At 34.2% G+C, this 24695-nt stretch overlaps 1 long non-coding RNA gene across 1 annotated transcript; it reads left to right on the plus strand.

Moving 5' to 3' along the window:
- The first annotated feature begins 3437 nt into the window (after positions 1 to 3437).
- LOC110309926 (uncharacterized) lies at positions 3438 to 24436 on the plus strand. Its single transcript, XR_002379766.1, has 3 exons — positions 3438 to 3521; positions 19926 to 19990; positions 24061 to 24436. It is a non-coding gene; the product is annotated as an uncharacterized LOC110309926 (long non-coding RNA).
- The last annotated feature ends 259 nt before the right edge of the window (positions 24437 to 24695 follow it).

Here is a 24695-nt window from a genome sequence, read left to right on the forward strand (position 1 = left end):
TTCTTCTCAAGATTCATGTGGTTTGTGAATTATATCTTGGGTATTCTGAGATTCTGGGCTAATATCCACTCTTGATGATGTTCTTATGTCCACTATTAATTATTCTTTTTCAAACATAAATTGCATTTTGAATAAGTAATATACATTGAATTATTCTTCTTTGACAGTTCTTTAGACTATGAGTACCAGATTTCATTAACTAGAAAAATCTAAAGAACTGCAAACTTTACAGCCTGCTTGTATCCTGATGATATGAATAAGGAACATTCAGATGTGTATTGACTTATGCCTATGCGATCTAAATTTCATAGGGGATGATTACAGAAAATAACTTTCAACATCCCCAAGTATGCACTATAATTGTACTCCTTTGTATAAGGCAGATATTAACTTGTTCTATCCACTCCTACCCCAACAAAGTACCCTGTACTTTGAATGTTAGGAAGATTATTTTTAAAACCTTAAAAATAGATCATGTAGCTTAGATAGCTCAGTGTACCTCAAAGATTAAACCACTTAATACTTCTCAGTATAACCCCTTAGGAGACATGAAACTCATTACTGTATGTGTTAAACTGCAAGGTTAGTCACTCAGTTATAAAGTAATTAAATATAAAATGTGTTTCTTTTTAAAAAAATAACCAATGATATAGTCTTGACCCAGGAAGAAAATATTGTTCACCTCATAGGATAAAATAATATGATGATTCCAGAACTGTAGGCTTGAAATAAGACAACCAAAGGCAAATTTAATCCATGCTTATGAATAGATTCACATATCACAGACATGAAAACACTTTTTGCAACATTTTGATATTTATTTTAGAATTTTCATACCACTCTTATGCAGGTTCTTCAATTTCTTAAATCTCTCAGGCAATCTTAGCAAAATAGTCAAGATATGATAAAGATCAAGGAAGTATTCTGACTTTCTCCTTAAAACCATTTCTTGTGTTTCAGTGCTTTAGAAGACAATAATTATGCCAGATAGAATGCTCAGCAGTTAAAAGCACATTCATCCATGCCCAAAGATTAGAGTTCAGTTCCCTGAGTCTATATTAAGGAAGGAAAGAACAATATCTATACAAATTGTCCAATAGCTTCTATACAGGAATAATAATATGCCTACTCACCTACTATGTAAACACACAATACATACATATGACTTGAAACATTAGATTTTTCTCCTATATATTTTAAAAATTTGTTTTTATCAAAGAAGTACAAATATAAGGTGTTTGTGATGGCTAATTTTTGTTGTCACCTACTTACAGAATCAGCTAAAACTCAAGCATCTGGGCATGACTCAGATAATTACTTGATAATTCATTTAAGGTGGGACAACCAACCTTAAATCTAGGACACACCTTACAGTGGCTGCACACACAAAAATACATAGAAGAAGTAAGCTTTTTGCTCTTGGACTTCTTGTTTTCACGCGTATAGGTAAGCTAATCTATTCCTTTGTTGAGGCATTCCTTAGATGCTATTATAACCTACCTATTCAAGATTCTGACATAGACTGAAGACCAGCTAAGACACAAGCCTTAAAATCTGAATAACCCTAAGATTCTTGTTTTTTTCTACTATGAGAAAGCCATTGCCTAATTAGGTTTGCCACAGCCAGTAAGGTACTCTAACAAATTCCCATATGTAACTGGAGACACACACACACACACACACACACACACACACACACACACACACACACATATATATATATGAAACCTGAAAGATATGTGAGCAAACTACATATTTTATGAACAATCCCCGAGCATTTATGAAAAGATCCCTAACTGGTATGAAGAATAAAGTATATAGTGGTATTCTGTCCTCTATCTAATGAAATAAGAATGTACTTCAATAGAAAGCTCACACATATACATAGAAGATGCATTCTTTATTTCAGACAAAATATAACACAAGTGTGAGAAAATTTGTGCTTATGTGTATAGTGCATGTGTATGAAGTGGTATAGAAATGTATATGTCTCATTTAACTCATAAAATTTAATTAAAACAAGCCCAAACTAATATTTGTACTTTTAATTTGTTGTAGAATTTAATTAGGAGGTAACTCAGAAAATGAAAATTTATCTAACTCAGGAACTAGCTATAGCATTCTCAGGCATTTACACAAAGGACACTCAATCCTACCAGAAAGACACATGCTGAACCATGGTCATTGCAGTTTTTGTCATAATTGGCAGAAAATTGAATCAACCTAGGAAAACAGGAAAAGAAAATGGGAAACAATTATACAGTGGGGCATCAATCACCTGTTAAAAACGACATTCTCAAATTAGCAGGGAAATGGAAAGAAAAGATCATTGTGAGTGAGGTAACCCAGACTTGGAAAGACAAAATCAATATGAACTTACTGACAAGTGAAAATTATTGTTTAAATTAAAGATAATCACGTTACAGATCACATACTCAGAGAGGGTAACAACAAAGGTTCAAAAGAGGACACATGGTTTTCCCTGTGAAGGGAAAATAGAATATTTTGGGAGTGAACAGGGAACACTTAGGGATTGTGGGAACAGGACTAAGCAAGAGTTTGAAGGGAAGGAGGAAAAGAATACTTGGAGAGACAACTAGAATTGGACTGAGGGTCAAAAATGGAGGATATGGAGAAACCTATTGCACTGGAAACTCCCTGGAATCTACGAGAGTGACCATAGCAACATCTTCTAGTAATGGGGTATATGGAGCCTGAGCTAGCCATCTTCTATAATCAGCAAGGCTCTCTGAAGTAGGATTGGGACCTCAACACAGCCATGAAACCTTCCTCATACAATATTTCCTCCCTGAAGGATGTGCTGGGCTGATAGTGACATAGAACTTGTGGGAGTGGCCAACCAAAGACTGGTACCCTCTTTTTCCCTCTATCTGCACACAGTTGGATGCATCAAAGCACACATGTACTAATACAGCACAGACATAAATGAGACACACACACATGCACGAACAAATGCACATGCATACACACACATATGCAACACACTATTTTATTCATTACATTTTTAAAAATATTCTTATAAGAATCCTTTAACTTGTCTATTATTTTTACATAGCTCAAGATTATAAATTCTAATAATTTTAGTGATTTTGAGTATTTAATATAAGCTGAAAATAGAGGGAAATTAGAAATATAGGTTATCTATAAAGAAAATAATATTAAAATTTATTCTATACTACAACATACTCTGTTGATTGAATTTTGTTGAATAAGTATAATGATTTTTGTGGTAGTTTGAAAATATAAGACCCATAGCCTCACATGTTTGAATGCTTGCCTCATAAGAAGTGTCAGTATTAGGAGGTATATGACCTTGTTGGAAGAAGTGTGTCACTGAGGAGGTGGGCTTTGTGATGTCATACATGTTCAAGCCACACGCAGTGGCACTGTCCCTTTCTGCTGCCTGTGAATCAAGATGGAGAACTATCATATCTTCTACAGTAACATCCTTGTCTGTGTGCCTTTCCTGCCATGATGAAATTGGAGTAAACTCTGAAACTGTAAGCCAGCCTAAATGTTTTCCTTCATAAGATGATTATGGTGTCTCTTTACAGAAATAGAAACCCTAAATAAGACAATTCCACATCTAAATTTATAATTTTTCTCATTCATCTTAATGTGTCTTTAGATCTATAGGGATAAAGATTTTGACAATAATATTGAGGGTACTACTGATTATTTTGTTGAATGGACTGATTATAATTATAGCTTGATAAATTATTTTATATATAATCACTTTAGGGGGTGGCAGTGTCTAGTATGTAGTCTTGGATCGGATTGCTATTTCAAAAGATCGTCCTTTAACACAGTGAGAGCTGGCACTAAAATATATGCTCTAGTAATGCACAGTACTTGCATTTCTTAATTACATTGTGTCTACTCACTTCTTAACATTCACCAGATCATTTTTGGTAATCTTTTTTTAGTTACTTTATAAGGAATTACAAATGAGAAATTTAATAATGGAGATTATCTTCACAGACCTATTTTTCTTAGAGTACATCAAGGTCTTATTCATACACAATAATTATCTAAAAATGATATAGTAAAATATGTTATACTGTAAGTTAATGACTAAGTTATTAAATAAGCTCACATTTCATTATTTTTATATCCTACCAAAACCAGTTAAAGCAGTTTTTTATTTTTGTTTTTATTGGTTATTTTATTTATTTACATTTCAAATATTATCCCCTTTCCCAGTTTCCCCAACATGTTTTTAGAAAATAGTTTAATATAAAAAAAAACTTACCTTATAAAGCACTTCGGTTGTTTTGAAAGATCAGACAACTCATACGTATCACAGACTTTCAACTTTAAATATTTTCATTTGTTTTGTTTTGAGACAGGATTTCCATGTAGCACTCGCTGTCCTAGAACTCACTCTGTAGTCCAAGCTAACCTTAAAAATAGATATCTGCCTGTCTACGTCTCCCAAGTACTGGGATGAAAGGAATGTAACACTACCACATGGAAAACTTTTCAGTATTTAACAAAGGTAATTTATCTATGGCCTGAACTTCTTCCTCAGGTGAATAGATGCAGAATGTAAAATATTCACAATCCTGGTAATTTCTCAGGAGAGAAACAAAAAGGTGACTACAGATATACGTACAATACAAATCCAAAGGATTACACTGACTGAAAAAAAAAATCAGTCCCTCAAACTTGTACATGTTACAGACACTTCAGCAATTTTGCGTGGTTTGTTTATTTCTTTGATTTGTTATATAAATAATTAAGACTTGGGAAATTATTTTCAGGATTTCTTTCCAAGTATCTACCTTACTTTCTCTTATTTTGTTTTGTTCTTTTGTTTGTTTATTTTCCTTTTTTTTTTCTATTTTGTTGTTTTGTTTTGAGACATTCTTATTCTTTAACTCAATCTAACTGGAAGTTATTGCATATCCTAATTAGATATCAAATTCTCAGAAATTCTGCTTTGATCTCATATATACTAAGATCATGGATGAGAGCCACCAGACTCAGCTACTTTGTTTTAGCAAAAGGTTCCACATTCTTCCTGTGGATATCTGAGGGCTAAGTGATGCAGAGTAAGTAGTCCTGACAGTAGTAACAGCAAAGTGGCTCACAGTGCTAAATTCACTATATTAATAACCATGTGTTTGGGGGGGTTAAAACCCATATTAATTACAGTTGCACATCATTTTATAATGTAATGTTCATTGAATAGAACAAACATGAAACTCTTATTTTAATATGACATCAAAACATTTCTGAAGTGGTGTTTTAAAGTAAATTTACAAGTTTCTTTTCTAATTCTATCGATCCCATGATTTGGACTTCAGCAAAGGAAAGCCTGTGAATGTTTCCAAAGAACAGATGGGAAACAGGTTGGATCATTTTGCTAACAGAACATCCCACCGAGTGCAAAATTAGTAGTAACAACCCAAGTTATTAAACCTGATTATCAGTTAGATTCCATAAAAGACAACCTTTTATAATGACAGGGAAGTGCCAACTTAGAAAAAAAATCAGAAAATATGTATTTTCAAATGTAATTTTTAGCTTTTTTTGTCTCTTAGATATAATTCTGATAAGCAAGCATATTTTATTGAGCCAATATTTTATATAGATACACTGAAGCAAAAAAAAAAAAAAAAGTCCCTCCAAAACCTTTGGAAACCAGATTTATTTCTACTTGTTGACTGGACAATCTGATCTCTGCCTGATCCAATGTGCTTCACTATACTTTATAGCTTGATTTTATAAAGTTGTTTTGGGAGTTCAGATCAAAACCAAAATTTCTACTTCCTTACCCATAAGTGAAAATTGTTATCCTATTCCTAGAATATTTGCCCACTCTGTGTTACGGTGGAGTAACAGAATTTGAGCAATCGTGCTGCCTAACTTCTGTGGTTATTCAGTAGAAAAGCATCCTTAATCATAGAATTCTTATGCTACATGGAGTACCTATTGGAAGAAAAACTATCTCTGCTCAGCAATGCAAGCTACGTTGCCACTCAATAACACATAATTTGAGAACCATGTGCAGAGGTCAAGCTGAGCATTCCAACATGGTTCAGCTCGTAGCTGACGATGCCTCATTAGATACCACCTGGAGCAGAAGAATGGCTCTAGTGGGACAAATTATACTGTAGAATCATTTACAAATAAGTAATACCACTTGATTTTTAATACAAAAGTCTAGGATATGCAATCATAAATTAGTTGATAAGTAAAGCATGGTTGGTGTATTATGTAAATTCCCACAGTCACTATTAGGTAACTAGAGACACACCTGTTTGCTTACATAAAAGGAAGAATATGATATGGAATAAATAGCATAATATAACCATATGTAGCATTCAGTAAATCTGGCAGAGGAGCTCTTCTGATAAGATGATGAGAGCAAGCAAGCAAGAAACATTAAAAATAAAACAATAAAACAAAATGTCAGGGGGAAAAGAAAAAGGAAAAAGAAAAAACCTTGAGAATACCGGGGTGTTTGAACTATGTGTTCTGTTTTTGTATGCAGATTTTGTAAAAGGGTCATAGAAGAACAGCTATGGGGAGTTTTCATGTGATCCTTGTGTTCTTTCTATGCAGAAGATGAAAGCCTGGTGTCAGATAATGAGAGTATAATATGTCTCAGAGACCAGGACAGGCAACCCAATTAGCAAGTAATAGACTTGCCAGCAGCACATTTAGATAGAGCACATCTTAAGCTCAGAACACTAATCATGGGACCACACCAGACTGCTGACAGGATTCTGAGTAGCAGATGTAAACAAGGAATATACTCTGCCTCAATATTGCTGTGAGGATTACATGCAGACATTTTTCCTACACAGTCCATGGAAGTAACTTCTCTTAAATACCTGTTTCTGTTAATTAGATTCTCTAAGAGTTTAAATTGAATTAAAGGAAATTGTGTTCATCAGGCAAACATCAGGTACATTTGGCTAAATCTTGCATAGCTTAAACACTTCAGAAGGCATAGGAAATAAAGCGAGAATAAAAATAAAGCTCTACAAAGAATTTTATTTTATTATTTTACCACAAGCAAATCCTAAAGGATTCTGGTACTCCTGGGTTATTTTGTTTTAGGCGCTAGGCGGAAATTATTAAAATAGGAAGAGTCATCCAAGAAAAAGTATGATTTGTTCACCTAAATGCAGGTACTTTGTTTTGGAATTGTTACTCAGATTGTAACTAGTAGGAGCAAAAGCTATCCAGTCCAATGGGGGTCATCCCTCTTTCATATCATTAAAGACACCTAATCCATCTTAGGTTTGGGTTTTACTCTACATATGCGATGAAACTAGTACCTACTCTACTCTACTCTACTCTACTCTACTCTACTCTACTCTACTCTACTTGAATCTACTCTACTCTACTCTACTCTACTCTACTCTACTCTACTCTACTCTACTTGACTTGACTCTACTCTATTCTACTCTACTCTACTCTACTCTACTCCATTCTACTTGAATCTACTCTACTCTACTCTACTTGACTCGACTCTACTCTACTCTACTCTACTCTACTTGACTCGACTCTACTCTATTCTACTCTACTCTACTCTACTCTACTCTACTCTACTTGAATCTACTCTACTCTACTCTACTTTACTCTACTCTACTCTATTCTACTCTACTCTACTCTACTCTACTCTACTCTACTTGAATCTACTCTACTCTACTCTACTCTACTCGACTCTACTCTATTCTACTCTACTCTACTCTACTCTACTCTACTCTACTCTACTCGACTCTACTCTATTATAGCATACTATTAACTCAGAGTACTGAGAATACTTTAAGATATTTGAATAAAGACAAATGCTGAATTTTTTCTCAGTATCAGAATCATGCTGTGAACACACTGGATAACACAGAACTAAATCCATGCATTTAAAGTAACTTTTTAAATCTTGCAAAGCTTATCATACTATTTATTAATATTCAGACAGCACAAGAATGCATAGCATGATATGAATAAAAGTTACACAGCTAAGATTCACTTTTATACTATTATATTCTCTTTTTTTTCCTTTTGGTTATGGTCTTTTATTCTTGTCTGTAAATCCAAGTCAAAACATATGTTTTGTTGTTAAGGGAGTACTGCCTTGAGAAGAAGATAAAGGGTTGGAAGGCATTTTTGTACCATTTTCATAGGAGATTAAAAAGCAGCTTAGAGCAGAATATCAAAAGTTAGGAAACAGAAAAATAGTTGATAGCACCTGAAAGGCAGTGGATAGATTCCATGGAAACTTGGCATTTCCATTAAAATAGGGAGGATTCAGAGCTTCAAATATTCAGTCATAAAAAGAGATTGAACTGTGAGCATTCCATTATTGCCAGCAACAGAGTATGAAAAACAAAGAGAAAGAGTTATATGGAATAACTGAAGTTGGCACTGGAAATACAATTCTCTTCACTTCATTTTTTTCCATTGAGGGTCCTCAAATATATTTCCTCAGAAAAGAGAATCAAACTATGTCATTCACTTGTATTCTGAGAAAACGTATTAACAATATCATCACCATCAAAAACATGAACCACAAAACACCTTAGGATTTTGACTATCAAAATGCATTAATATATATTTAACCAACTTAAAATAAATTTAATTGAAAAGAATATCTAAAATTTCAAGAAAAGACAGTAGAATTCCTTGGTTAAATTCTAATATTGATAACATTGAATCTTTAAAATTCAAATCTAGTTTCATTACTAATATTTATAATTTTGGTACAATCATTTAAGAACTAATTTTGAGTCAAAAACAACAGTAAACATAGTAAAAAAAAAAGAATGTGTGTGTTTGTGGGGCATGTGGATGTACACAGGTTTACAGAGTGTGCTAGTGCACATGCGTAGCTGTGGGGCTCAGATATTGATAACTAGTTTTTGTCTGAATCCCACTTAGACTGACTGGTTACCATGCCCCTGAGATTCAACTGTCTCTACCTTTCTTGCTCTGAAGTTATAGATAGGCACTACAGCACCTGCCATTTACATGAATGCTTGCTTGGGTTTGACTTCAAGGCCTCATGCTTGCTAAGTACTTTACCAACTGAGTCATATCACCAACTAAGAATTGTTCTTCTGATATTTAACTTTAAATAAAAGTAGAACACAGATAGCAGACTACCCATTTTGTAAAAGAAATGATGTAACCCGTTTTAAATTTTGCAAAAATCCCTATAAGAAAAATATTCAAAATTTAGTTTTAATACAAATAGTTAATTTTGAAAAACTATTTTATGATGGGGAAAATATATTTTTATGTTTCATTTTGTACTTTAAAATTAAAACATACTAATATAAAATAATAAAAGATCATGGGGTATTTACACTTTGGAAAAAAATACCATCTGTGTATACATGGTTTTGTCGATGTTTACTCTGTAATGTAAGTGCTGACAAATATGAACAATATGAAAAAGTAACATATTTAAGAATTATTCCTTTTACTCTTGAGATTACTTTTCTTTTATTAAGAATAGATTTATTTTCTCATGAAATTTATATGGATTAGTTTCTCCTACCTATACTTTTCCCAGTTCCTCTCTTCCTTCTCTCCAATGCCATCCACTCTCTTTCTGTCTCTCATTGAGAAATAATAGGCTTCTAAAAGATAACAACAGAACATAATAAAGTAAAATAACATAGAACAAAAGCCATCACATTGAGTTTAGAAAAGGCAAACCAACAGAAGGAAATAAGCCACAAGAGAAGGCATAAGAATTGTAAACCCACTCATTTATACACTCAGGATTCTCATAAAAATACTAAAATAAGCTACAACATATATATGGGTTATACACACACACACACACACACACACACATATATATATATGCATATACATATATATACACACACACACATATATGCATACACAATCTTGTGTAGATCCATGCAGGCCTTGTTCTTGTTGCTTCAGTCTTTGAGTACATAAGAGCTTTTCTTTATTGATTTAGAGCAAATATTTCTTTCAGTGTCCTCTATCCTCTCAGACTCTTACACTCTTCACCTCTGTCTCTGCCCAGTTCCCTGATCTGAGGACCTAGATTTGTTTCTATCTACTGCAGGAGGTAACTTCTCTAATGATGGTTGAGCAAAGCACTTGTCTATACTTAACTTCTGTGGTTCTATGAATTATACCTTGTTTAATACTGATTTGACTGCTAAATTCCCCATATAAATGGATAAATAATATAATTATATATCTGTGTCTGGATTACCTCACTCAGAATGATTCCTTTTCTAGTTCCATCCATTTACGTGTAAGTTTTCTGATGTCATTTTTATTTTTAGCAGCTGTAATACTTCATTGTGTAAATGTATCACATATTCTTTACCTATTTCACCATTGAGGTAAACAACTAGCTTGTTTCCAATTTTTAGCTCTTATGAGCATAGTTCTAGTGAATAAGGTTGAAAACATGTTCTTGTGGTAGAATGAAGCGTCCTTTAGGTATATGCCAAAACGTGGTCTAGCTGGCTCTTCTGGTAAATAAACTCCTCTATTTCTGTTGGAACCGCCATATTGATTCACATGGCTGTATGCACTCCCGCAACGTTTGCATTCTCATCAGTAATGGGTGAGTGATACACTTGCTCCACATCCTCACCAGCCTGACTGTCGCTTGTGCTATTGATCTTGGCCAGTCTGACAGGAATTAGATGAAATCTCAGAGTAATTTTATTTGCATTTTCCTGATAGATACCTATCATGTTCCCCTTCCTTTCGAACACCAAACGCTACCATATATCTCCTACCTCTCTTTAAAATTCATGGCTTGTCTTATTAATTTTTATTATACCTATTCAAGCTCCCACCCTAAACAAGCAAACAAAAAAGCCACACATGAGTAAAGAGTACTGATAGCAAAAGAACTAATCTTTCACAGGAAAAAGCATACCAAGTTGTTGTCTAATACCAAATGGCCAGCCCTGAAACATATATAGAAGTATAATTGTAAAGATTGAGCTAATTTTAGCATATATTCAGTACATCAAACTCTATAATAAATTAATATGTAGGAAATTATGTTTCTACACAAAAGTTGTGATTACACAGTAATAACGTTTATATAATACATGTCACAATCAAACGTTCTTTAATGAGATAGACTGATTTTTGCATATTCATAAGAATTACAAAACTATTTTTATATAATATGAAAAAGTTTATGAAAGGAAGCATAATCACTATTAACTAGAAGTAACATCACCATAACTCCAAGAAAATATTATATATATATATACATCATATCGCATATATATATATATCATAATCACTATAGTTACAAAGGCTAGAGGTAGCATATGAAAAAAATTACCATAGATAAAGTATGCCATAATTGCATTATAGGAAATGACAGAGTATTCAGTGTAAATTATGGTATTAGGTGAAAAGCAATTACCATGGTAAAAACAGAGGTGAAAATGTCATAACAAAATATCTTTGTAGAGAAACTATTTCTTCTCTCTGAAAGTAAGAAAGGTTGGAACATTATTATAATTAAACCATTTTCTACAGAGAAAGTATATTCTTTGGAAAGATATTTAAGTATTACATTTATAATTAAAATTCTAATTTATAGTAATATTTAATGTGGAATTTTTAAATACTTCTACTTCTCGTGATATTAATTGACCAACAATAATAATTTTTCATAGTTATTAAGTTCCAAAAACTAAAGTATGGCAAATAAAATATCAACTTAAAAATAACAAAATTGAGCTGAGAGATTTGTAAGAGGTTAAAGGCACTGGTTGCTCTTCCAAAAATCCAGGTCAAGTTTCCAAAACCTACACTGAAGCTCACAAGTAACCAGAACTCAAGTTCCAGTGGATCCAATGTCATTATGTGGCTTTGGTGTGCATTAATCCTGAGCATAATGTACATGCATATGCACACCTAATAAAAATAAAGTAATACCTCAAAATACAATAAAATCAGAAACATGTCTATTGTGACTGAAGTTAGGATGTTTGCCTCAGTTCAACCCCTTCTCTCCCTCTCATTCTCTTTTTTCCTCACTCATCAAATGTAATGCTTCTTTTTTATATGTAATTATAATAGACATATGTGCACACAATACACATACACACACACACATATATATGTGTGTGTGTGTGAAAATCAAATTTATTGGGTCCTTCTGGTACTGTTATATGCACATAGATGTAGAGAAATGGCATGAAAAGACTCCTTCCATGAGGACACTGATTCCACTTGTTAGCTGTGAGGAACCCTGGGATGCTTCTGTCAACCTCAGCATACTGAGAAACCAAGGAGGCATACTTTCTCAAGCAGAGAATTCTGGTGTTTTGCCAATCAACTTGCATGTCTGAGGAAGTGGCCTTCAGGATCCTTTTCCCATGAGAAAGTAACTTTGTGTATAGTTTAATTAGACAATTCATCTAAGAGTTGGACTGCTGACAGATTTCTCAGTCTGTAAGAAGCCTTGGGTCACTTTGAACCAAGATAAGCTATTGCTAGAGAAACAGCAGCTGGTGAGAACTAGAAACTATGGGAAATCTTTACTCTTCTTTGCCTTTAAAAGTAGTTGAAACTTTGAATAAAGTGTACATTGGTTGACTTGGCTGTGTACCCCTGTGACCTGGATAATTTGACCTTCTCTTGGGACCCCATTAATACACTAGATGTTGACACATATTTAGGACAAACTATGTGATTGGGCAAACCATCATAGGATCTTACCTTGACTTTTGTCTCTCAATACTTGTTTATAATTCATCTTCATCTGGCATAGGACTTAAGAGATTTCTCCCATTCGCTTTGGTATGTGAATTGATGTCTCCATCACATTTCACCTATTTAGAAGGTTATATGGTTGAGGTTTTATAAGTGAAGATTTTTCCATCATATTTAAAAGACTGTCTCACAGCAGATGACAAAGACATAAATATATGGATCTATTTTCATTCTTCTACATGCACACTGCCAATATGACCAGCATCATTTGCTAAAGATCTTTTCTTTTTTCCACTGTATGTTTTTTTCCAATGTATGGTTTTGACACCCTTAACAAAAATCCAGTCAAAAATAGATAGGTATTTTAGTTTATTTCTGGGCCTTCTATGCTATCCCATTGATCAACCTGTCTGTCTCTGTACCAATACCATATCATTTTTATTCTTGTTGGTCTTAACATAGATTATGATTAGGGATGGTGATACCTCCAGAATATTTTTTTTATTGTTTGGGAAATGATCTTTACTTACCTTACATCTGACAGAACGCTAATATCCAACATCTAAAAGAACTCAAGAAGTTAGACTCAAAAAAAATTACCCTATTAAAAAATGGTATAAAGAACTAAACAGAGAAATCTCAACTGAGGAATCTCTGATTGCAGAACAGCATTTTTAAAAAATGTTTAAAATTTTTAGTCATCAAGGAAATGCAAATCAAAAATATCCTGATATTACAACCAATCAGATTAGCTACGATTAAAAAAAAAAAAAACTTCACTATGTTCATAGAAGCCTTATTAATAATAGCCAGAATCTAGAAGCAACACAGATGTCCCTCAACTGAAGAGTGAGTAGCGAGAATGTGATTCATTTTTGCATTGGAACACTATTCAGCTATTAAAATGAGGACATCAGGAATTTTTCAGGCAAATGAATGGAAATAGGTATCTAGTGTCATCCTGAGTGAGATAATCCAGACCCCAAAAGACATGTATTGTATATACTCAGTGATTGGTGAATATAACCCCAAAAGTACAGATTGCCCATAATACAGCCCATAGACCTTAAGAAGTTAAACAAGAAGACGGCCATGTGAGGATGTTTAATCTCACTTATAAGGGAGAAAAAATAATCACAGGAGGCAGAGTGTGGGAGAAAGGAACCTGGGTAGGAGAGTGGGGAGGAGAAAGGGGGGCAGGATCAGGTATGAGGGGAGTCAGGAGAGATGCCCAGAGAGCCAGGAGAATGAATGGAAATATGCAGCTGCTGTGGGTTGGGGAACCTCTAGGAAGTCTCAGAGAACTGGGATGGGAGTGGATCCTAGAATACAACGTGGGTGATCTCAGCCAAAATGACCAACAGTGGGGATATGGAAACTGAGAAGACTAACTTCAGTAGTCAATCATGACCCCTAGTCCTCTTTAAAAGAAATTCAGGTACAAATATGGAACAGAGACTGAATGAGCAATGGTCAGCCCAACTTGGTATCCATCCCATGGGCTGATACCCAATCCCTGACACTATTACTGATGGTATGTTGTGGTTTCAGATAGTAGCCTGGTGGGGTTATCCTCTGAGGAGCTCTATACATACAGATAGAGATACTCACAGCAAAGCTTTGGACTGAGGTAGGGCCCCCTATTGAAGAATTAGGGGAAGGATGAGATCACCATAGGAAGATCAACAATGTCAAGTATTCTGGACCCGTGGGAAATCCCAGAGATTGAGCCACCAACTAAACAACATACACAGGCTTATCTGAGGCCCCAAGCACATTACGTCGCAGGGGGGCTGCCTTGTCTGGCCTCGGTGGAAAAGGGTCTGCCTATTCCTATAGAGACGTCATGCCCAAAATATGAGTGGATATGGGGGCCACTCTCTCAGAGGCAAATGGGAGGGGGAATGGGAGGAAGAACTCTGTGAATGGAGCATCAGAGAAGGTAACATTTGGGATTTACATAAATAAAATAATTATTTGATAAAAAATAAATAAAAAGAAATATAAACAGGAGAGAGGTTCCTGCAACCTCTTGAAACTACAGTTTACAGAATATTCTGCAATAGGACATTAGCATCTAGTTTTTTCATCATAAAAAAAAGAAGCAATAGGATATACAGAATTGGGAGACACTGTGGCTTCCCTAACCAATAAATTATATGAAAGTAACTGGTGCCTGACCCTGAGATAATCATTTAGTCACTCTTACTTTCTGAAAAATAGTATTATAATACAAGCATGTTCAAAAATCATGGTTAAGGAAACCAAAAGTTCAAAGAAAGAAATTATTTTGCTAAGCAGTAACATTAAGCTGCTTTCAAATATTTATGATTTTATGACTAGATGTCTGATACCCTCAACCATTGTTAGAGATGTGTCTTTTAAGCAGGGAGTGATAATTAATGCAGAAATCAGTAACTGTTCAAAGTATTAAGAATATGTGACTATTGGTGCCCAGCCACAAGTAAGCCATCTATGTAACCTTCTTCACCACATATTGACATCTTCAAGGAACTTCATAGGCTAGATGAGGAAGAGGAGTGCTATGAATTATGGTATTCTGAACATAAACTTGCAATTACACAGGAGTTGTGACTGTCCTGGTATATCTATACGTAGCCTAGACTGGCTAAGAGAATGGACATTGAGGTATCTTTTGTAGCTGAAGAATTTTTACAATTAATATCTCCTAGAGAGGAGGGGTTCAAGCCTCCATGGTTGAAGCAACATCCATGCCCATATGGGCAGCACAAATTATAATCAATGGATTAAAATTAATGACTGATAAAAAACTTCTAATGTGTCAGAATACATATTGTATTGAAATTAGAAGGGCACTTAAACAGAATAAAGCTATTCATGATTCTATCATGTAATTTTTTCAGTCTAAGTTAACAAAGTTATATAAAAGATTTTTAATGTATAAATAATAGGCCTTTTCAACATATTTTAATAATGGTATAATTAACTCCCCGGTATTCTAATATATTAATGAAGAATGTTTCATCAAATGATATTTTTAGATGTTTATATAATTTGGTATAGAAGTTTAAAAGAAAGTCAATTAATTTTAGGAATTTTCTTTACTCATACTTTTGATTGTTGAACATCTATTAGTTTATCTATCTATCTGTAATAGTTTTATTTCATAGGTTATGATATAGTACAAATTTTAGGAGTTTATATATGTATATTGTAATTATAAATGGACCTATGTTAAATTTTTAAAAATTAGTTATAACATCAGATATAAACAGAAGACAATTTCATATAAGTATATGAGTAATTATATTGAAAATCAAAGATTTTTTAAGTAGTTAATAAATATGCCTGGAGATTTAAATATTTTGTTTCTTATAAAACTAATTTGCAATTCATTTTAACAAATCATGTGAATACAAATGATTTACATAACATTTGCAGTGTGTATTAAATGATTACATATTTCAAATACTTTATGTGGTATGAGAAAAGTTCTTTTAAACAAAAAGTAAAAAACTAAATAAATAACCAAGTTAAGAAATGAAATAGAACATGTAAATCTTTGTACAATTTTATGACTTTTTCTCCTGTACTCTTCATAAAATACACCATATTTTTTATCACTAGGAAAATAAATAATGTATTTCATTGCAATATAGTCCTGAAATTAAAAGTTGGAAAATCAAAACTACATTGAGTTGACAAGATTTGTCATACTAAAAGCACACTAACACTATATCTTGAACACATAGATGCCAACAAGGTAACTAGCCAATATATGCTTCATGGCCTTATTTTATGGAAAATGAAATGAAAGCTAATTCATAATTTTGAAAAGTTGAGAATAGTTTGGCCTCATAGAATACGTTGTAACTATCATAAGAGGTAACATTTTCCTGTTTTATATATTTATGTATATACAGAAAACAGATATTGCAGCTCAAATGATGTCTATTGAATAAAAAGTATTCAATATATATGTACATATGCATATATATAATATATATATACTGATTTTTTTTAATCCAAAAGACTTCATGTGTTCAAAACTGCAGTATCTGCTTTTCTCAGTTTGACTTAATTAGTTTAAAATAAGAATCTCTGATTATATCCATCTTCAATAAATGGAAAATCCATTAGTTCTACCTTGTGGCTAAACTGGGTATGTATATACTATGTTTCCCTTACGTTAATCTGTTGATAGACTTCTTTTTTTTAAAATAATTTTTTATTACGTATTTTCCTCAATTACATTTCCAATGCTATCCCAAAAGTCCCCCATACCCTCCCCCAACTCCCCTACCCACCCATTCCCACTTTTTGGCCCTGGTGTTCCCCTGTACTGGGGCATATAAACTTTGCAAGTCCAATGGGCCTCTCTTTCCAGTGATGGCCACCTAGGCCATCTTTTGATACATATGCAGCTAGAGTCAAGAGCTCCGGGGTACTGGTTAGTTCATAATGTTGTTGCACCTACAGGGTTGTAGATCTCTTTAGCTCCTTGGATGCTTTCTCTAGCTTTTCCATTGGAGGCCCTGTGATCCATCCAATAGCTGACTGTGAGCATCCACTTATGTGTTTGCTAGGCCCCAGCCTAGTCTCACAAGAGACAGCTATATCTGGGTCCTTTCAGCAAACACTTGCTAATGTATGCAATGGTGTCATCGTTTGGGGGCTAATTATGGGATGGATCCCTGGATATGACAGTCTTTAGATGGTCCATCCTTTTGTCTCAGCTCCAAACTTTGTCTCTGTTCATAGACTTCTTCTTAGCGTCCTTATTGTGTATACTATCAACAGTGTCCCAGTAAAAATTGATTTACATCTTCCTCTGCAGCACTCTGATGGACATTCTGTAAGATTTACACACATAACCTAGGTAAAGATTTGCTTTACCTAGGTTATGTCTTTTCCTCCTGTCCTTCCCTATTAGTGGCCTCTTTTGTTTATGTCAGTGTTTTGATGATAATCACTCTGAATGAAGCAAGTTGGAATCTTAACATAGTTTTTATTTGCTTTTTCAAAGACAAAAATTATATAGCATTTTGAAATGATCAGTGAGCAATCTATTTCTTTTGAAAAATGTCTTTTCAGTTTATTTCCCCTGCTCATGATTTTATTATCTATCTTTTTATTTTTAATTTTAAAATATTTTTATAATCCCTGCTAAATAGTGTTAATGTCTTCAAATAGTCAAAATTAACTTTTAAGTAACTAAACTTAGTAGATGTTTGAAGTTAAAAAACCCAGCTCATTCAATCCATAATCTAACATGAGAATGAAGATTTCTTATTTTCTAAGAATATACCAAAAGTGAAGTTAATCCAATTTCCAACCAATTAAGATCATTTCAAGATGCTTCCTGCTACTTAAAATCTCAGGAATTATAAAATGTAGGTCATTTGCTTTCCAGCCTGCCAGAGTGTGAAAAGTTACTCACTCAGGGAAGGAGAGATAAATCCAACCATGGTATTCTAGTATCTCCCACTACTTTTCATTCACTATTTGACAAAGTTAGAGGGAAAGAAGTACTCAGCCAGAAAGTATAATTCTTCTCTTGGAATATGACTACCAATTCTTCTTTGTGCTTTTAACAAAACTCTAGGGCTGGGGACATCTCTTAGTCGGCACAATTTTTTAGTGTGTGTATTACAAGCATGAAAGCTGGGATTCATATCCTTAGCAGTTCTAACTCAGAAAACAACAGCATCCTCCTGTATCCTCAGTACTGAGAAAGTGGGGATGTGGGCAGGAGACACAGGAGGAAAGACCATCATTGAAATATACTGCATGGAGAGGACACTTTGCCAAAAGCTAAAGAAAGTAGTGCCTAAGCAGCAGCCAGTAGTCTCCCGTCCCCCTTCCATGCTCCTCCTTTACTGGGTAACTGTGGAGGGAGCAAAGATCTTCTCCAGCACAGGTGAATTATGTTCCAAAGCAGCAGGTTAAGATCTAAAGAAAAAATATTTATGGAAAAAACAAGTGATGAAGGCTAGATGATGTAAAAGTACTTTGAAGATGATGATGCAGAAATGAGAAATGATTCATATGAAAAATGTTTAAAGATACTAAATGCAAGGAAAGATGCACAGAGTCGGTAATACAAGTTATAAATGTTGGAAGGACTACAAAGTTCTTTTATGTTATATAAATGCAATTTATAGACATGTAAGAAATGATTTTTTAAAAATAAGAATTGTTTCATATCCCCCCCAACACACATACACACATTATTGGTATTTCAAAGTTCAGGTTTTAACATTGATCAGTGAAGTTCTGAAAGCTAATGGAACACTGGCAGTTTACAATTCGTTGCCAGGCTAAAAATCTTAATTTTCCTTTGGTTGTTTTCTGAATATAAACTTGAATGTGCTTCCCAATATGCTAAAAACATCTCTGTTCAATCTGTGTATTTATAGCTGTAAACCTATAGCTTTTACTAGGTCTCAAAGGCATGAGTTTACTCCTGTAGTCTAACTGACACCTGCCAACAAATTTTCTAAAAATATGGATTTCAATATCATGGTAAATACTAATTTACATCCTTTTGTAAACTAAAGTTTACATAAGCTTCAGGCAATCAAGAGTTCTAAGACTTGGACCCGTTTGTCATAGGTCAAATGGACTCCAGATAAATACACCTGCTTGTTTTGATCCAATCCAGCAGTTGACCCCACATTTAAATTATATAAACTAACATATATTATACAAGTTAGAAACTATAAACATTGAAGCATTTCTGTTATAGCTACATACATATTTGCACATGTATGTATATAAATATAAATCATCCATATTAAATATAAATTATAAGAGTTATAATTTATATACATTGACTATGATGTTAATAAATACTATATAAAGTAAATATGAATCATATGCATTAAAGATTAATTATATACTTTAAATAAAATTATATACATGTAATATATAACACATACATTTATGTACTTATTGTACATAATAATTAATTGCATGCTTTAAATATTAATTACATACTTTAGATAAAATTATATTAAATATTGTCTCTTTTAAAATATGAATTAAATATTAGTTAAGTCTATAAAATATAAGTTGCAATCTCTATGATATACATAATTTCTCATGTTCTCATCTATGGGGAATTATGGAATGAGCTCAAGGAGCTCTAAAATATCAATTGCAAAATATTAAAAATGGGGAGTTGTATTTTCCTTTACCACAAAATGTTGTTTTGACTTTAGATGCCAAGGGACTCTCTGCTGCTGAGTGTCTATGACATCCTACAACTTACCACACCTATGACCAGGTGAAATGAAAGGATCCACTTACTTCCATATGGCACAGTCCAGATCTGGTATTAATATGGGGAAAAGAACATGTTTGTTTTTTTGGATGCTAAACTAGCATGGTGGCTGCCTGAGTGAATGTTGAGACACACTGATGCTGGGACAGAGAATGATGCTGAATGTAATCTTGCTATTTGCTCTGACAATGGTGATGGGAAAGTTGTATTGAACATGTGTTGTGGATAGCTCTGGGGCTAATTGCATTTGACATTAATTGTGTTCTTCTGTGAGGGGCTGCAAACCAAAAATGAGTCAGCACTCAGGTGATTTCCTGTAAACCTTCTTCAGATCTTAATTTATAAATAGAGTCTAGAGCCAGTGATTGGGTAGAGAAAAAGGGAAAGGTGGAGCTGAAGGTTTTGGGACAAAAGGAGAAAGAGAGGATGATGGGGAAGGAGGAAGAAGGAAAGTGGAGCAGAAGCACCTGACCTGGAGAAACCACAAGATATAATGGGTTTCATAGATGTGGAAGAATGTAGTGTAGTGCTAGATCTGCCCAATCTAGGCACACAGCATGTATTCATCTTAATTGAGTTATGTTTGCATTGCCTGGGCTTATTTGGGTTGGAAATTTACTGCAACAGGCATGTATTTCTGTCCCACCTTTGCTACCTTGTTCTGAGAGTAAAAAGTATTTCAATTCACCAAAGGGTACACAAGGAGGGACTCAAGCCCCATATGTAGTAGAGGATGGCCTTGTGAGACATCAATGATAGGAGAGCCCTCGGCCCTGTGAAGGCTCGATGCCCCAGTGTAGGGGAAAGCCAGGACAGAGAAGCAGGAGGGGGTGGGTTGGTGAGCATGGGGAGGGTGGATGGGATAGAGGGGTTGGAAGGAAAATGAGGAAAGGGGATAAAATTTGAAATGTAAATAAAGAAAATAACTAATAGCAGAAAAAGTATTCCAAATTGGTGAATTACACTGCTACAGGTCAGATCTATTTGTTTTATTAGAAATAGTAGCAATGCTGGATGTGTTTCTGTGGCCCCCTCAGACTTGGAAGAAGAATATCTCTCAGACTATAGTGCAAAGCATTAAGATGGGAATGCCTACATTCCAGACTAGAAAAGCTGCCTTGCCTCAGGCTTTGAGACCTTGTAGGACAGAAAACAAGAGAATGTGGAACCTGCCTTCAAAAAACCAAACAAATGGAGAAGTTGTTATACTGACCCTCCTCTTTCCTTTAAATTGACCAGTTATTCTGACTCAAAAATGGACTGGACAAGAAATCAATCCAATATGAGACAAAAGGAAATGACAGTGGTTATTTGGAGAGCTGGTGCTGGACATTTTCAGAGACACACTTAAATACTGGAAGTTAGTTTGATATATTTGCTGTAGATAAAATTGGAACAGATTCTGCGGTTAAGGTAAAAGTAACATCATGTCTGACTCCACCCAATCTTTTAATAATTGGGAATGTTATGTTTGTTACTGGCTTTGATAATGAGTTCAATGTTCCTTGTTTTAACTGCCTTTTGTCCAATTATGTTTCTACACTCTGTGGTGGTCAATCTGTAATGGTAATATATCAACCAGCCTTTATTATGATTCCTGTGAATTTATCTGAACCCTAGTATTCTGGAAAAGGCTTACAAACATTGAAAGAATTCAATCACACTCTGGCAAGGAGCATACATATGGTTGGGCACATCATTGCTGGTGTTATTGCTTTCACAACACCTATAGACAGTGCTTCTTCATTTCCATTAGCTTTGGCACAATAAGTATGAACAGGTAGTTTTGTTAATCGTCTTGAAGAAAATGTAACCAATGTCATGCCGTGGACACACAAGAGGATTTGGATAGACAGCTAGGACAAAGAATTGACACATTATAATAACGTAGTGCAGATCATGGGAGATGAGGTACAAGAAATCAAAGTCAGAAGCCATTTGGAATGTTATGCTTAAGATCAACGGATTTGTATTGTTCCAAAAATGTATAATGAGAAGCAGTATAATTGGACCAGAGTAAAATGGCACCTTACAGGTGTGTGGTATAAAACTACTTCTTTGGATTTGTTAGCCCTGCATACCAAGTTTTTAAGTTTAAGAAATACAAAGCCTCTGTGCTTTTGATACTGCTAGCACTGAAAAGCTAATGATAATCTGAAAAAGTTACATGCCATTTATCCTTCATGGTCCCCATTTACATCTCTCTTACTGGGCATAGCAGGACTTGGCTTTATGGTCCTTTCTATGGCATGTCTGTTACCTGTTCTTTGGAAAGTAATTGTCAAAGATTTTACAGAGTTACTTAAGTTCAAGCTCCACTATCTTCTTTAGCAGAAGTTGGTTGTCAGTGATGGGTAAGAACCTTTAGAAAACCTTTTCAACCTAAGACAGGCCACAAATACAAGATTATTCACACACCAATGATGGTTAAGAGCTGTGTTTTCAGATGGCAAGCTAAGACAGGCACAACTTTCTGTTCCATGGCTGATAAAGTGCCTTTTATTGATGTAAACAACAACAAAAAAGTGTGTCAACCTAAGACAAGGCAGGAATGTTAGGATTCATGTACTGATGACAGGTAAGGTCCATAAATCCTAAGAGAACCCTGAAGATAGGCACAGTCTTTCTGTGCTAAAAGCTGAGACAACTTTGGCATGTACAGATAAAAAAAAAAAAAAAAAAAAGAAAAGAAAAGAAAACGTGAGGAGTACATGCAGAATTAACTTTGGCTGACTTTTTGCTTGTGAATAATCATGTATGAGTCTGCTGACATCTGTCTTTGTTTTTAATTAAGATGTGAATTATACCCTGCCATGTTCCTCCACTTACACATATGCCCTTGAGAGACTGTCTAAACCTGAAGGAAATGGCCTTAGTAAAACATAGATAATGTGTACAAAAAACTCACCACTGACCCAAGTGAAAGACTACATATACAATACATGGAAGGCTGGATGGGGTGAAATATTCAGACTTTGGTGATTAAAGGCCTTTATTATAGGAAACAGATAATATACATAGAGAGAATGAATTTCACATTTTACACACTGGATTTCAGGCTTTATATCATTTTATCATCCCTTGGTATCCTAGTATTTTTATTTGGAATATAAATATTTGTCCATGCCACTGTGCATTATAAGAAATTAATAATCTTACAGTTAAGGGATCATGTTGAATTTTAGATGAGACTCTGACTGTGATGGTTTGTATATGCTTGGCCCAGAAAGTGGCACTATTTGGAGGTGTGACCTTGTTGGAGTAGGTGTATCACTATGGGTGTAGGCTTTAACACCCTACTCCTAGCCACCTAGAAGTCAGTATTCTGCTAGCAGCCTTCAGATGAAGATGTAAAACGCTCAGCTCTGCATGTGCCATGCATATGGGAGATTATCTAGTTTGATTAACTGAGATGCCTAGAGCTGTCACTTATGGTTAGGAGCACTCCATGAGCTGTGATCATAGACAAAATTACAAGGTAAAAGGAGTTGTACATGAGTACACACTGCTGTCTGCTTCCTGTTTCTAGATGCTATAATAAGCATCTGCTACCATGACTTCCTAGTCATTACTTGATAAATCCTTGCACAGTGAGGCAAAATAAACCTTTTATTCTCAAGTTGCTTTTCTCAGGGTATATTATTGCAATGATAGAAAATGTATATAAGACATCCATGGTTAAATATCAAATGACCATAGAAAGTATATATATTTTGCAGTATGTTGTAATGTGAATAAAACTTGAAGGTACTGTTGAAACTGAAACAAATAATCATCAGGTAACACAGGGCCCCAGTTACATAAGAATGCAGTAGTTACTTTTCTTATACCTAAGATTAAGTACTTCGTAGAAGACATTTAAAAGAGAGACCTTCTCTCTTGGTTCACATTTTACAAGGGTTCAGACCATTGTAGAAGAGAAAACATGATGGAGTACTTTTGTGCCAGTAGGAATGTGTGAAAGATTTCATCCCGTGCTAGATATACCTGGTAGCAGAGAGTTAGATGGGATAAACAGAGGTAGGGATAATGTTAGAGAACTTTCATCGATGGATCTAATTTTTGCCTCCTAGGTACTGTGTCTCAAAGGTTCTACAACCTACTACCTTTCCTTTGGAGCTAAATCCAAGTGCCTGTGAATAACCTTCTTATCTCAAAGATAATGGGTCAACTTCAGAGAAGTAGAAAGAAGAATGTTGATCAGCGAGATAAAGCAGAAGAATAGAATGTTAATTTGGTGTTCAACAATTATAGCATTTCTATTTTGCATCATGAATAGATGTCACTGTTCAATGTCATGCTGTATGCAAATTATATGGCATTGCATGCTTACTACTTCAAGAAGATATATGTTAATAAACGTTTAAATATGTTTTGCAAATGTAAAAAAAGGACAATGTAAGTCTATAACACACATAAAGAATTGACAAGAATACAAAAATTTTCTAATCTGACTAAAACAACATTGATAGCATATCCGTTTGTGCTATTAATAAAAGTAACATTTTATCTGTCATTATCTTTATTCATTGTGTATGCTGTGTGTTTTAAGATTAAATGGGGAAATTAAAATGCTATAAGGTATTTATTTGTAAAATATATGTTCTTTAAAAATTACCTTTATATCCACTTTTCATAAAAACATTAAAAAAGTAAAAAATTAACTCTTAAAAATTGATTACAGATATTCTATACATTACAACCAGTT

Source organism: Mus caroli, unplaced genomic scaffold (genome assembly GCF_978045245.1).
Source record: "Mus caroli unplaced genomic scaffold, Mus_caroli_1 scaffold_12, whole genome shotgun sequence".
Classification (NCBI taxonomy): Eukaryota; Metazoa; Chordata; class Mammalia; order Rodentia; family Muridae; genus Mus; species Mus caroli.